General features: G+C 44.8%; 1 protein-coding gene across 1 annotated transcript in view; it reads right to left on the minus strand.

The window, feature by feature from the left end:
- LOC132209432 (utrophin-like) overlaps positions 1–13858 on the minus strand; it is a 95474-nt gene that overhangs the window by 11957 nt on the left and 69659 nt on the right. The window lies entirely within an intron of this gene.

Raw genomic sequence — 13858 nt, forward strand, 5'->3', positions numbered from 1 at the left:
AAGGTAAGACCATAGAGAAACAATGGCAGATGTTTCAGGGGATATTTCATAACTCTGAACAAAAATATTGTCAATTTAGAATGAAAGGATGTACAGCTAGAATGCACCATGGTGCCATCTGTTGCTATCTAAGAAAGTTAAAGATAGTATAAATTGAAAGAAAGATTGGAAAATTGTGGAACTGGAAATGTTTCAGATGTGAACAAAAGATGACCAAAGTAATAATGAGGGAGACATTAATATAAATACAGTAAAGGCTTCCACAAGTGTATCAAAAGGAAAAGAGTAAAGACAGTGAATAATGGCTCATGAGAGGGTGAGACTGGGGAATTCATGATGGGAAATGAGGGTAATGGCACAAGCTTTGAACCAATATTTTCCATCTGATTTCACAGTAGAAAACATACAAAAAATATCAATGGGCGAAAAGTAGGGAGCGAAAGGGAGAAGGAAATCCTCAAGGAAACATTGAGGAAAACTGAGAAGATGAAGTTAACAGGTTCCCTGGGACCTAAAGACTTGGATCCCAGGTATGCAAAGAGTCCAACCCCACATCGTACCATCAGAGCTTTATTTCTTTTAATAATACTCCATAAACTTCAACCCCTAATTACTAGCTCCCATATTTATACAACCAACTCACACTCAATTCATCCTCAATTAATACAGACATAAAACCCGTTCCCTCACTTCGTTAGTTCTCAGGCATCCCTTCAGACTAAATTAGATGATAACATGGAGGATTATAAGAGTTGACTGCAGAGATGAGATTAAATTACGTTCCCTACAGTGTGGAAACAGGTCCGACAGCCCAACAAGTCCACATCGCCCCTTGCAGCATCCCACCCCACCCCTATAACCCAAACACCACTGAACACGATGGGCAATTCAGCATGGCCGATCCACCTCGCCTGCACATCTTTGGACTGCGGGAGGAAATTGGAGCACATGGAGCAAACCCATGCAGACACAGGGAGAATGTGCAAACTCCGCACAGACAGTTACCCAAGGCTGGAGTCGAACCCGGGCCCTGGCGCTGTGAGGCTGAAGAGCTAACCACTGAGTCACCGTGCTGCCCAAATGGATGTATTGGCTGTAATCTTTTCTAGATTGTGGAAAGATCCCAGCAGAATGCAGCGAAGTACGAATTTACTTCGTCTAAAGTTTGTCATTGGGAAATTGCTAGAATTTATTATTGAGAAGGCAGCAGCAAACCATTTAGATCATATTCAGGCAGATTTGATAAGTTAAGTGAAAAGGATAAATTTAAAAATATGGTGAATCCATTTGAGTTTCTACTTCAAGGAATTCTAATTCTTCAACAAACCGGGTCGTTGAAGCGAAATTAGCAGATGTCGTTAATTTGGATTTCCAAAAGGCGTACATGAAGCACAAAAATTTAGCTTCTATGCACAGCATATATTTTAGAAGGCACGTGAGGTGCAAATCTTTATTTCAAGGAGGGAAGGAGTGAAAATCTTTCCACACAAGACATTGGTGACGCCACTCAAGGAGCACAGTGTACAGTTTTGGTCTATTAAGTGAGGATATGCTTACAACAGCAGTTCTCAGAACGTTCATGATGTTAATTCCAGGGGTAAAAAGGGTTATTTTGTGCAGAGTGAACTGGACAATGTTCAGGCTCAGCTGGTAACATGCTGGGTCAAAATCCAAAATTCCCTCCCTAATGACATTGTATCTACCAACAGCAAATGTACTTTCAGCAGTTCAAGAAGGAAACTAACTGCTACCTTCTCAAGGGCAACGAGGGACAGTTGTGCTTCAGACCTCAAATGCCCGTTCTCATTTAGAAAATAATCTACGCCTCCATTTTGCCTACCAAAGCACATAACCTCACAGTGTCCCACACAGTCTCTGTCTGCCACTTCTTTGCCCAGTCTCCGAGCCTATGCAAGTCCTTCTTCAACTTCCTCACTGCTATCTGTCCCTCCATCTGTCACTGTGTCAACTGTAAACTCAGCAACAATGTCTCAGTTGCTTCGTACATATCATTAAGGTATTACGTGAACTGTTGTGGTCCCAACACTGATCCCTGCAGGACTCCACTAGTCACCAGCTGCCATCCTGTAAAAGACCCCTTTATCTACACTCTCTGCCTTCTGACAGTCAGCCAATGCTCTATCGATGGCAGTACCTTGCTAAAACACTATGGGTTCTCATCTTATTTGGTACCTTCTCAACAGCGTTCTGGAAATCCAAACAAATCACATTCACTGGCTTCATTTTGTCTAACTTGCTCACTTTCTACTCAAAGAATTCTAACAGATTTGTCAAGTATAACTTCCCCTCGATGAAGCTGTGCTGATTCAGCCCGATTTTGTCATGTACTTCCAAGGTCTCTGCAATCTCATCCTTAATAATGGACTCTAAAATCTTACCAATGATTGAGGTCAGGATAACTGGCCTATAATTTTCCTTCTTCTGCCTCTCTCTTTTCATAAACAGGGGTGTTGCTTTAGCCATTTTCCAAATCCCTGAGATCCTCCCTATCTCCAGTGATTCCTGAAAGATCACCACTAATGCCTCAACAATTTCCTCAGCTATCTCCTTCAGAACTCTGCAGTACAGTCCATCTGGTCCAGGGGTGATTGGTCCACCTTCAGACTTTTCTGCTTCCCGAGCACCTTTTCCTTAGTTATGGCTATGAAATTCACCACTGCCCCTAACTCTCAAAGTTCTAGTATGCGATTGGTGTTTTCCACCATGAAGACTGATACAAAGTACCTGTTCAGTTCCTCTTCCATTTCTTCATTCCTCATACTGATTCTTCAGCCTCCTTTTCCAGTGATCTACTGCTACTTTTTAATGTCAGTTGCAATACTGGTCGAAGACGATATCACAGCTGTACTGAAGGAGGGCCCCATGGAGGGCTCAAGCATTGAGGCAATATGGGTAGAACTCAGAAATAGGAAGGATGCAGTAACAATGCTGGGGCTGTACTACAGGCCTCCCAACAGCGAGCGTGAGATAGAGGTACAAATATGTAAACAGATAATGGAAAGGTGTTGGAGAAACAGGGTGGTGGTGATGGGAGATTTTAATTTTCCCAACATTGACTGGGATTCACTTAGTGTTAGGGGTCAAGATGGAGCAGGATTTGTAAGGTGTGTCCAGGAGGGTTTTCAAGAGCAGTGTGTATGTAGTCCAACTCGGGAAGGGGCCATACTGGACCTGGTGCTGGGGAATGAACCCAGCCAGATGGTTGAAATTACAGCAGGGAGTGACTTTGGAAATAGCGACCACAATTCCCTAAGTTTTACAATACTCATCGACAAGGATGGCAGTGGTCCTAAAGGAAGAGTTCTAAACTGGGGGAAGGCCAACTATACCAAGATTTGGCAGCATCTGGGGAATTTAGATTGGGAGAAACTGTTTGAAGGTAAATCCACATTTGATACGTGGGAGGCTTTTAAAGAGAGTTTGATTAGCGTGCAGGACATGTTCCTGTGAAAATGAGGAACAGAAAAGGCAAGATGAGGGAACCATGGGTGACAGATGAAATTGTGAGACTAGCCAAGAGGAAAAAGGAAGCATAGATTAGGTCCAGGCGACTGAAGAGAGATGAATCTTTGGAAGAACACGGGGAATTTCGAGCGCATCTGAAACGAGGGATGAAGAGGGCTAAGAGAAGACATGAGATATTGCTGGCAAACATGGTTAAGGAAAATCCCAAAGCCTTTTATTCATATATAAAGAGCAAGAGGGTAACTAGAGGAAGGATTGGCCCACTTAAGGACAAAGAAGCAACGTTATGCACTGAGTCAGAGAAAATGGGTGACATTCTTAACAGAGATAATGGGAACTGCAGATGCTGGAGAATTCCAAGATAATACAATGTGAGGCTGGATGAACATAGCAGGCCAAGCAGCATCTCAGGAGCACAAAAGCTCCTGAGATGCTGCTTGGCCTGCTGTGTTCATCCAGCCTCACATTGTATTATCTTGACATTCTTAACAAATACTTTGCATCGGTATTCATCAAGGGGAGGGACATGACAGATGGTGATGTGAGGGATAGATGTTTGCTTACTCCAGGTCAAGTTGACACAAGGAAGGATGAAGTGTTGGGTCTCCAAAAAGGCATTAAGGTGGGGATCTATACCAGGTTATTGAGGGAAGCGAGACAGGAAATAGCCGGGGCCTTAACATATCTTTGCAGCATCCTTAGACACGGGTGAGGTCCCGGAGGACTGGAGACTTGCTCATGTTGTCGCCTTGTTTAAGAAGGTTAGCAAGGATAACCCAGGTAATTATTGACCAGTGAGCCTGACGTCAGTGGTCGGGAAGCTACTGGAGAAGATACTGAGGGATAGGATCTGTTCCCATTTGGAAGCAAATCAGCTTATCAGTGATAGGCAACATGGTTTTGTGCAGGGAAGGTCATGTCTAACCAACTTAATAGAATTCTTTGACGACGTGACAAAGTTGATTGAAAGGGAAAGGCTGTAGATGTCATTTACATGGACTTCAGTAAGGTGTTTGATAAGGTTCCCCATGGCAGGCTGATGGAGAAAGTGAAGTCGCATGGGGTCCAGGGTGTGCTCGCTCGATGGATAAAAAAAAAATGGGCTCGGCAACAGGAGACAGAGAGTAGCGGTAGTAAGGAGTTTCTCAAATTGGAGACCTGTGACCAGTGGTGTTCCACAAGGTTCTGTGCTGGGACCACTGTTGTTTGTGATATACGTAAATGATTTGGAGGAAGGTGTAGGTGGTCTGATCAGCAAGTTTGCAGATGACACTAAGATTGGTGGAGCAGCAGATAGTGAGGGGGACTGTCAGAGATTACAGCAGAATATAGACAGACTGCAGAGTGTGGCAGATAAATGGCAGATGGAGTTCGATCCGGGCAAATGTGAGGTGATGCATTTTGGAAGATCTAATTCAAGGGCGAACTATACAGTAAATGGTAAAGTCCTAGGGAAAATTGATGAACAGAGAGACCTGGGTGTTCAGGTCCATTGTTCCCTGGAGGTGGCAAGCCAGGTGAAGAGGGTGGTCAAGAAGGCATACGGCATGCTTTCCTTCATCGGACGGGGTATTGAGGACAAGAGTTGGCAGGTCATGTACAGTTGTATGAGACTTTGGTTCAGCCACATTTAGAGTACTGTGTACGTTACCAAAAGGACGTGGACGCTTTGGGCAGGGTGCAGCGGAGGTTCACCAGGATGTTGCCTGGTATGGAGGGTGCTAGCTATGAAGAGAGGTTGAGTAGATTAGGATTATTTTCATGAGAAAGATGGAGATTGGGGGTACCTGATTGAGGTCTACAAAATCATGAGGGGAGAGACAGGGTGGATAGCAAGAAGCTTATTCCCCAGAGTGGGGGACTCAATTACTAGGGGTCATGAGTTCAGAGTGAGAGGAGGAAAGTTTAAGGGAGATAGGCGTGGAAAGTTCTATACACAGAGGGTGGTGGGTGCCTGGAACGCGGTGCCAGCGGAGCTGGTAGACGCAGACACATTAGCGTCTTTTCAGATATATCTGGACAGATACCTGCAACAGGTATGAGATTGTTGCTCCCTGTACGGTTGAGGAAAAGGACTGTGGACAGGATGAGCCAGCTGACCATGGCACCGTGGCGCACAAGGTCATTCAAGAGGGGGGGAGCAAAAAGACAGGTAGTTGTTATCAGGGATTCTATAATTAGAGGGACAGATAGTATCCTGTGCAAGCTGCATCGGGCGTCCCTCACGGTGTGTTGCCTGCCCGGTGCCAGGGTGCGAGACATCTCCGACCGGGTTGAAAGGATATTGGAGCAGGAGGGGGAAGATCCGGTTGTTGTGGTCCACGTTGGGACTAACATCATAGGCAAAGCTCGGGTAGAGGTCCTGCTCAGGGATTATGAAACACGAGGAAAGAAATTGAAGTACAGGTCCTCAAGGGTCATAATCTCTGGATTACTGCCCGAGCCACGTGCCAATTGGCAAAGGGAAAAGAAAGTTAGGGAAGTAAACATGTGGCGAAGGAATTGGTGTGGGAAAGAGGGATTCCATTTCATGGGGCATTGGCATCAGTTTTGGAACCGGGGGGGATCTGTACCATCGGGACAGTCTCCACCTGAACCGATCTGGAACCAGTGTTCTAGCAAAAAAGATGAATAGGGTGGTCAGTCAGACTTTAAACTCGTGAGTCGGGGGGAAGGGAAAGTGAAAGAGACAGGGAGTATGGAGTTAAATGGAAAGATAAGCAACAGGATAGCATGTGTACAGGAGGATTTAAGCTCGAGGCAGACTAGGAATACAGCAAAAAGGAAGGATAACTTAAGGCATCTTGGCATGTCCAACCTCTCTCATATTGATAAGAAAGCTTGCATTAAGACACTTCATCTAAATGCTCTTAGCATTCGCAACAAAGTAGATGAATTAACAGCACAAATCCTCTTGAATGATTATGATGTGGTAGGCAGCACAGAGACATGGTTGCAGGGAGCTCAGGACTGGCAGTTAAACATCCAAGGATTCACAACATATCGAAAAGAGAGGGAGGTGGGCAGAGCGGGTGGGGTTCCCTTGTTCGTTAAGAATGGAATGAGATCTACGGCACTAAATGACATAGGGTCAGAAGATGTGGAGTCTATGTGGGTGGAATTGAGGAACCACAAAGGCAAAAAAAACTATAATGGGAGTTATGTACACACCTCCTAACAGTGATCAGGATGAGGGGCGCAAGATGCACCAAGAAATAAATAGGGCACGTCAGAAAGGCAAGGTCACGGTGATCATGGGGGACTTCAACATGCAGGTGGATTGGGTGAATAATGTTGCTGGTGGATCCAAAGCAAAAGAGTTCATGGAATGTTTGCAGGATGGCTTTTTGGAACAGCTTGTGATGGAGCCCAGAAGGGAACAGGCTATTCTGGACTTGGTGCTATGCACTGAGCCAGACTTTATAAAAGATCTGAAAGTGAGGGAACACTTAGGAGGCAGTGATCATAATATGGGAGAGTTCGGTCTGCAGTTTGAAAGAGAGAAGGCAAAATCGGATGGAATGGTATTCCAGTTAAATAAAGGTAATTACAGGGGCATGAGAGGGGAATTGACGAAGATCGACTGGAAGCAGAGCCTAGCGGGGAAGACAGTAGACCAACAATGGCAGGAGTTTATACGTGTTACTGAGGACAGAGTACAGAGGTTCATCCCAAAGAAAACAAAGATTATCTGGGGTGGGATTAGACAGCCATGGCTGACAAAGGAAGTCAGGAAATATATCAAAGAAAAAGAGACAGCCTATAAAGTGGCCAAGAGCACTGGGAAATCAGAAGATTGGGAAGGCTACTAAAACAGACAGAGGATAACAAAGAGAGCAACAAGGAAGGAGAAGATCATTTTGAAGGTAGGCTAGCTAGTAATATTAGAAATGATAGTCAAAGCTTCATTCAATACACAAGAAACAAATGAGAGGCCAAAGTAGATATTGGGCCGCTCCAAATTGATGCTGGAAGGCTAGTAATGGGAGATCAGGGAATAGCTGAAGAACTCAATAAGTACTTTGCGTCAGTCTTCACAGTGGAAGACATGAGTAGTATGCCAACAATTAGGGAGAGTCAGGGGGCAGAGTTGAGTACGGTAGGCATTTCAAAAGAGAAAGTGCTAGAAAACCTAAAGGGTCTAAAAATTGATAAATCTCCTGGCCCCGATGGGCTACATCCTAGAGTTCTGTGGGAGGTGGCTGAGGAAATCGCGGAGGCATTGTTCGTGATCTTTCAAAAGTCACTGGAGTCAGGGAAAGTCCCAGATGATTGGAAAATTGCTGTTGTAACTCACTTGTTTAAGAAAGGATCAAGGCAAAAGATGGAAAATTACAGGCCGATTAGCCTAACCTCAGTAGTTGGTAAAATTCTAGAATCCATTGTCAAGGATGAGATTTCTAAATTCCTGGAAGTGCAGGGTCAGATTAAAACAAGTCAGCATGGATTTAGTCAGGGGACGTCGTGCCTGTTAGAATTCTTTGAAGAGGTAACAAGTATGTTAAACCAGGGAATCCCAGTAGATGTTATCTATCTAGACTTCCAAAAGGCCTTTGATACAGTGCCTCACAGGACGCTGCTGAGCAAGGTGAGGGCCCATGGTGTTCAAGGTGAGCTACTGGCTTGGATTGAGGACTGGCTGTCTGACAGAAGGCAGAGAGTTGGGATAAAAGGCTCTTTTTCAGAATGGCAACCGGTGACGAGCGGTGTCCCGCAGGGTTCAGTGTTGGGGCCACATCTGTTCACCTTATATATCAATGATCTGGATGAAGGGGCTGCGGGCATTCTGGCGAAGTTTGCCGATGATACGAAGATAGGTGGACAGTCAGGTCGTACTGAGGAGGTGGGGAAGCTGCAGAAAGATGTAGACAGTTTAGGAGAGTGACCCAGGAAATGGCTGATGAAATTCAATGTGAGTAAATGTGAGGTTTTGCACTTTGGAAAAAAGAATACAGGCATGGACTATTTTCTAAATGGTGAGAAAATTCGCAAGTCAGAAGTGCCAAGGGATCTGGAAGTGTTGGTCCAGGATTGTCTACAAGTTAACTTGAAGGTCGAGTCCGTAATTAAGAAAGCGAACGTAATGTTGTTGTTTATCTCAAGAGAGTTGGAATATAAAAGCAGCGATGTGCTTCTGAGGCTTTAGAAGGCTCTAGTTAGGCCCCATTTAGAATACTGTGTCCAATTTTGAACCTCAGGAAGGACATACTAGCCCTGGAGCATGTCCGGCGGAGATTCACACGGATGATCCCTGGAATGGTAGGTTTAACGTATGATGAACGGCTAAGGATCCTGGGATAGTCCTCGTTAGAGTTTGGAAGGTTGAGGGGAGATCTAATAGAAACTTGCAAGATAATGTATGGTTTAGAAGGAGTGGACGCTAGGAAGTTGTTTCCGCTAGGCGGGGAGACTTGGACACGTGGGCACAGCCTTAAAATTAGAGGGGGTAAATTTAAAACTGAAATGAGACGACATTTCTTCAGCCAGAGAGTGGTGGTCTTGTGGAATTCATTGCCGCAGAGTGCATGGAGGCCAGGACGTTGGATGCCTTCAAGGCAGACATCGACAACTTCTTGATCTCAAAAGGAATCAAGGGCTATGGGGAGAGTGCAGGCAAGTGGTGTTGAAATGCCCATCAGCCATGACTGAAATGGCGGAGTGGACTTGATGGGCCGAATGGCCTTACTTCCACTCCTATGTCTTATGGTCTTATGGACAGGTACATGGATAGGCAGGGAGCAAATGGACACAGACCCTTCGAAAATAGGTGACAGGTTAGACAGAGGATCTCGATCGGAGCAGGCTCGGAGGGCCGAAGGGCCTGTTCCTGTGCTGTAATTTTCTTTGTTCTCTTTATTTGTACTCTTGCCTTTCTCATACCTTTTCTAGCTGAAAAAAACTCATGCAATTTTTTTCCATATTACCCTCATTAATATTGCCCTCAAATTTCATCATCTTCCCCCTTATTGCCTTTTTACATGTCCGCCGCAAGTTTTCGAAAGGCTTCCCAATCCACTGGCTTCCCACTAACCACAACACATTTTATGCTTTTTCTTTTGCTTTCATCCTGTCCCTGACTGATCTTGTTAGCCGTGGTTGCTGATCCTTTCCTGATCTCAACTCCACTCTCCTGCCTGCTCCCCATGGCCCTTTCTCCCTATTTTTCATCAGAAACATATCTATTTCTTTCTTGAATCGGTCGATTGGTGCTGCCTCCATTGCATTCAGGGGCAATGAATTCCACAGATTCACAACTCTCTCCTCATCTCCATTTTGAACATTCCATCTCTCACTCGATAGCTACAGCTTCTTGTTTGAGACTGTCCCACAATGGCGAACATGTGCTCAATGCCCATCTTTTCAATCCCCTTTACTATTTTATATACCTCAATCAGAACCACCCCCTCACTCTCTCGAACACCAGCAAGTACAGGCACAAGCTACTCAGCAACTTCTCATATGACAGCCCTTTCATCCCGGGAATCAATCAGTCCAACCTCCTCTGAACTGCCTCCAGTGCAGATGTATCCATCCTCAGTAAGGGGATCAAAACTGGACACAATACTTTGGTCTCACCAACACCCAATGTGTTCGGAAAAACACTGTGTTACTTTAATGATCCAGTCCTTTGGTGATAAATGCCAGAGTTCCATCTGCCTTTCTTATGCTATGCTCTTCCTGCATACCCACTTTCAGCTACAAAGACAGCCAGACAACTCTGCACTGACACACTTTGAACCTTCCCTCCATTTAAATAAAAATTCGCCCTTTTTTTCATGGACAAAATAGGCAAGCCTTGTGCTTATGCACATTAACCACCTGCCAGATTCTGGTCCATTCTCCTCGCCTGTCAATATTCAGCTGTCTCTGTTTTATTTCACATCACAGGCTGTTTTCCCATCTCTTTCAGAATCATCCACGCATTCTGTTATGTTACATTTTGTCTCTGCTTACATATCATTTGTATATGTTACAAATAGTTCAGGTCAGAGACATGAACCCCGCAGCAACCCACCAGTAACAATTCACCATCCAGGCAAAGACTCATTTATCCTGACACTCAGCTTTCTGTCAGTTAGCCAGCCCTTTATTCAAACCAATATTCTACCCTTAATCCCCTTGGATCTAACCTTCTGGTTCACTTTTTTATGCAGCAACTGGTCAAATTCTTTCTGGAAATCTCGATATGCCACATCCCTCGGATCCCTGTAGAAGATCCTCAATTCTGCCACCTCATCAGCTCCTGACTTCATTACAGCTTTTGTTCAAACATGGTCAAAAGAGTTGAATTCCCGAGGTGAGCTAAGGATGGCTACATTTGACCGAGTGTGGCATCAAAGAGCGCTCGCATAACTGGAGCTGGTGGGAATCCAGCAGAAACTCACCACTGGTTGGAATAATATCTGTACAGAGGACGATATTTTTTCATTCTTGAATCGGAAAGAGGTAATTGCTGGTTAGACCAGCTTTTATTGCCCATCCCAAATTGCCCAACTGATATTTGGAGTTCCATGTAGGCCACAGCAGGCCACGCAGTTTCCTTCCCTAAAGAACATAAGTGAATCAGATGGGGTTTTCCGACAATTGGCAATGGATTTACGATCATCATTAGATGCTTAATTCCAGATTTTCATTGAATTTAAATTCCATTATGTGCCATGGTGGAATTTGAACCAGGTCCTCAGAACATTACCTGAGTGTTTGGATTAATAGTCTAGTCATAATACCATTAGGTCATCGCCTCTCATGATTGGCATTTTGGTTGTTAGAGGTCACCTGCAGGAGGTCCTGAGGGTACAGTCCGAAGCCTAACCATCTTCAGCTGATTTATCCCATCATCTCTCCATCATAAGCTCAGAAGTGGGGATGTTCACCAGGGATAGCAGAATATTCAGCATCATTCACCACTCCTCAGATACTGAATCTGTCCATGTCCAAATGCAACAAGGCCAGAACGATGTCTCGGCTTGGGCTGGTAATTGGCAAGTCGCATTTATACTGCACAAATACCAGGTAATGACCATCTCCAGGAAGAGAAAATCCATAAATTGTCCCTTGACATTCAAAGGTGTCACCATCACTGAATTGTCCGCTATCAAAATCCCGGGTTTTACCACTGAACAGAAATTCAACTGGACTTCCTATTTAAATGCAGTGGCTACTAGAGCAGGCCCAAAGCTCCGATTACTGCATCAAGTGACTCACCTCCTGATTCCTCAAGCCTGTCCACCAGCTACATGGAACAAGTCAGAAGAATGGTGGAATAATCCCCACTTGCCTAGATGGGTGCAGCTGCGAAAGCACTCAAGAAGTTCGACACCATCCAGGAAAAAGCAGCCTCCTCCCTGCAGTGCTCAATAGCAGCAGTGTGCACCATCTATGAGATGCACTGAGAAATCTGCAAAAGATCCTGAGACAGGACTTTCCAAACCTATGACAAATTTCATCCACAAGGGCAAGCGTAACAGATATATGGGAACAGCACCACCTACAACACCCTGTCTAAGCCACTCACCATCTCAACTTGGAAATATATTGCTGTTCTTTCACTACCACTGGGTCAAAGTCCTGGAAATTCTCCCCTGACTGACTGAGTCTACCTACAGCACATGGGCTACATTGATTCACCAATTACAAGGGTAACTAAGGATGGGAAGTAAATGCTGGCCCAGTTAGCGATGCCAATGGCCCAGAAACAAATAACAATTAAGTATCACCTATCTCCTCCTAATTCCAGTTTCTCATGCAGCACCATTCTGATTATTCTATAAAACCTGGTCTTTCTGTGGCAATGCTCAAAGCTACACACAGTACTCATTTGTGATCAAATCACATTCTGCACAATATTAAGAGCCATCACTGGCTGATGAGTATGATTGCCCAGCTTGGAAATTCCATATCACAGGTCATGAGCTCTGTGCGGGTTGATTAGCCTCAACTACAGCCACATATCTGACCACATGTTTAGGAGGTCTTTCAGTGTGATGGAAGTGGTCTTGGCCTTGAGAACACCAGCATTCCTTTCTCCAGTTCCTTTCCCACACTTCAACTTCTTGTCTGGTGCTGTTGAAGAATTATGTGCCTTCATACAGGAGATTCACCAAGTTGGTTTCTTCTGAATGGGGATATCCCATACTTTGACCTCGATGTAGTATTTCTTGAAGGAACATTTCAAGGTCTTTGAAATGCTTCCTTTTACTTCTTGATCAGATGCCTTCCTTGAGTTGGCAAAAATTTACTTTGGTAGTCATAACTTAGGCATCCAAAGTACATGGCCAGCCCAATGGGGTTTGTTTCAAATCATCATGGCATCAATGCTGATGCTAGGAGGTTTTTCCTCCTAGCTGATGTGGAGAATCCATGACAAAACTGTGCTGAAAGGGTCTTGAAGTGGCAGCTCTATGTTATCCAGGTTTCACAGTCATATAGAAGAGGCTGAACGATGCAAGCCTTGAACTCAAGGATCTTGCGATCAGCACAGATGTCACAATTGTGCATTCTCATCCTCTGGAGTCCAAAGGTGCCACTCGCAGATTGGACGTAATGTTAGAATCTCTGTATCGATGTCAGCCTTAAAAGAGAGAGAGCGTCCCATCTAAGGGAAATGTTCTACATTTGGGAGGATTTCTCTATTAATTTTGATGAAAAGATGGGCCACAACTTGACAGATTGGTAAAGGATTTGAGTCATCTTGAGGTTCGAACACAGAACATAACAGCGCAGTACAGGCCCTTTCGGCCTTGATGTTGTGAAACCAACCTGAAGCCCATCAAAACTACACTATTCCATTATCATCCATATGTTTATCCAACGACCATTTAAATGCCCTTCAAGTTGGCATGTCTACTACTGTTGCAGGCAGGGCATTCCATGCCGTTACTACTCTCTGAGTAAAGAACCTACCTCTGGCTTCTGTCCTATATCTATCACCCCTCAATTTAAAGCTATGCCCCACCGTGTCAAACATGGCCATCCGAGCCAAACGACTCTCACTGTCCACCCTATCTCATGCTCTGATCATCTTGTATGGTTCTATTAAGTCGCCTCTTAATCTTCTTCTCTCGAACGAAAACAGCCTCAAGTCCCTCAGCCTTTCCTCATAACGCCTTCCCTCCATACCAGGCAACATCCTGGTAAATCTCCTCTGCACCCTTTCCAACGCTTCCACATCCTTCCTATGATGCGGCGACCAGAACTGTACGTAATACTCCGAGTGCGGCTGCACCAGAGTTTTGTACAGCTGCAACATGCCCTCATGGCTCCGAAACTCAATCCCTCTACCAATGAAGCCTAACACACGGTATGCCTTCCTAACAACCCCATCAACCTGGGTGGCAAATTTAAGGTTGAGGCTAATTCTTCAGTATACTTC

This window comes from Stegostoma tigrinum, unplaced genomic scaffold (assembly GCF_030684315.1).
Source record: "Stegostoma tigrinum isolate sSteTig4 unplaced genomic scaffold, sSteTig4.hap1 scaffold_93, whole genome shotgun sequence".
Lineage (NCBI taxonomy): Eukaryota > Metazoa > Chordata > Chondrichthyes > Orectolobiformes > Stegostomatidae > Stegostoma > Stegostoma tigrinum.